The sequence below is a fragment of the Myotis brandtii genome, unplaced genomic scaffold, assembly GCF_000412655.1.
Source record: "Myotis brandtii unplaced genomic scaffold, ASM41265v1 scaffold112, whole genome shotgun sequence".
Taxonomy (NCBI): domain Eukaryota; kingdom Metazoa; phylum Chordata; class Mammalia; order Chiroptera; family Vespertilionidae; genus Myotis; species Myotis brandtii.
Window position 1 is genome coordinate 6,996,614 of NW_005353838.1, and position 1,227 is coordinate 6,997,840.

Sequence of the window (1,227 nt, forward strand, 5' to 3'; positions counted from 1 at the left end):
GTGTGCGGGTGTCATCCCGTGCGCTCTGCGTGCGGCGGCGGGAGGGGGAGCTAGAAGCGGCGCGCGTGTCTGATGTGTGCGGAGCTTCCCTCTGCCCTGGTGGCCCGGGTGTCAGTCTGGTCTCAAGTTTGGGGGGTGGGGGGTGACATACATCGGTGAGTGTGACAGGAGAGGCTAGCCCGCGCAGGGTTCGACTCCAGAGAGGCCGAAATCCAGAAAACATGGTAGTGCCGACCCAGGACAGGTCTGACCCTGGGGTGTCACGGGAGTGCCTGGGTCCTTGGAGGAAATCTTATCAGCGACTTTCTTTCTCTCGCGGCCTCTCCCTGAACTGTAGGGCCCTGCGATGAAGTCCTAGGAAGGAGGGAATTGAAAGGAACCAACTCAGAAAAGAACCCAGGAGGGTGAGATATGGGGCAAAAAGGGATCGGCTGGTGGCGGGAGGGCTGTGTGTGTGAAATCATGACGCACCCACAAGAGTTTCCAAATCCTGGGCTCCCATTGCGTTCCGGCTGCAAAGGACACAGGTAGCAACTCTGCCCACGCAGGTGGCTTCTCGGCTCTCCCGCTCTTGCCTCTGCCCCATTTTCAGCCCCGAGTGCTCCCCATTCCACGTGTAGACACAAACAAAAGGGCTTGTCCCGGACGCCCACGAACAAGCCAGGAGGAGCTCTCCCGCCAACGCACCAAGGCCAGGAAATAAACTCTCCCTCCTGCCCGGGCGCTGGGCGCAGGAGCCCGGGAGACTTGAGGGGAGAGGACCTAGGATTGGAAGGAGGGCGGGAGAAAGGAAAGGAGAGGGTTTGGAAAGAGAAGGAGACGGAGGAGGAAGAGGAGGAACCAGGAGGGGCAGAGTTGGACGTGGGGTGACATGACGATCGCCCCCCCCCTCGGTTCCCAGGGTCTTTCTCCGCCGCAGCCTGCCCCCCATTGCAGAGCTGAAGGCCGACGGGTGGAGGGGGACATAAGACAAAGGGAACTCTCCCTCCCTGAGAAGTGAATGCGTCTGTCCTCTGCTTGCCGGCTCTGGAAAACTGGCAGGAATGTCCTTGTCGTGAGAAGACCGACGAGTGTCTGCAGCGGAGGAGACAACTACTGACAGACTTGGGGCGGGAAGGAGGGCAGGCGGGGCGGTGGCGGGCCAGCTTTGATCGCTTCGGCTCTGCTGTAGTTTTGTCTTCGCCGGATAGATTAGCTGAAATAGTCAGCCCTAGCGAGGAGTTCCGT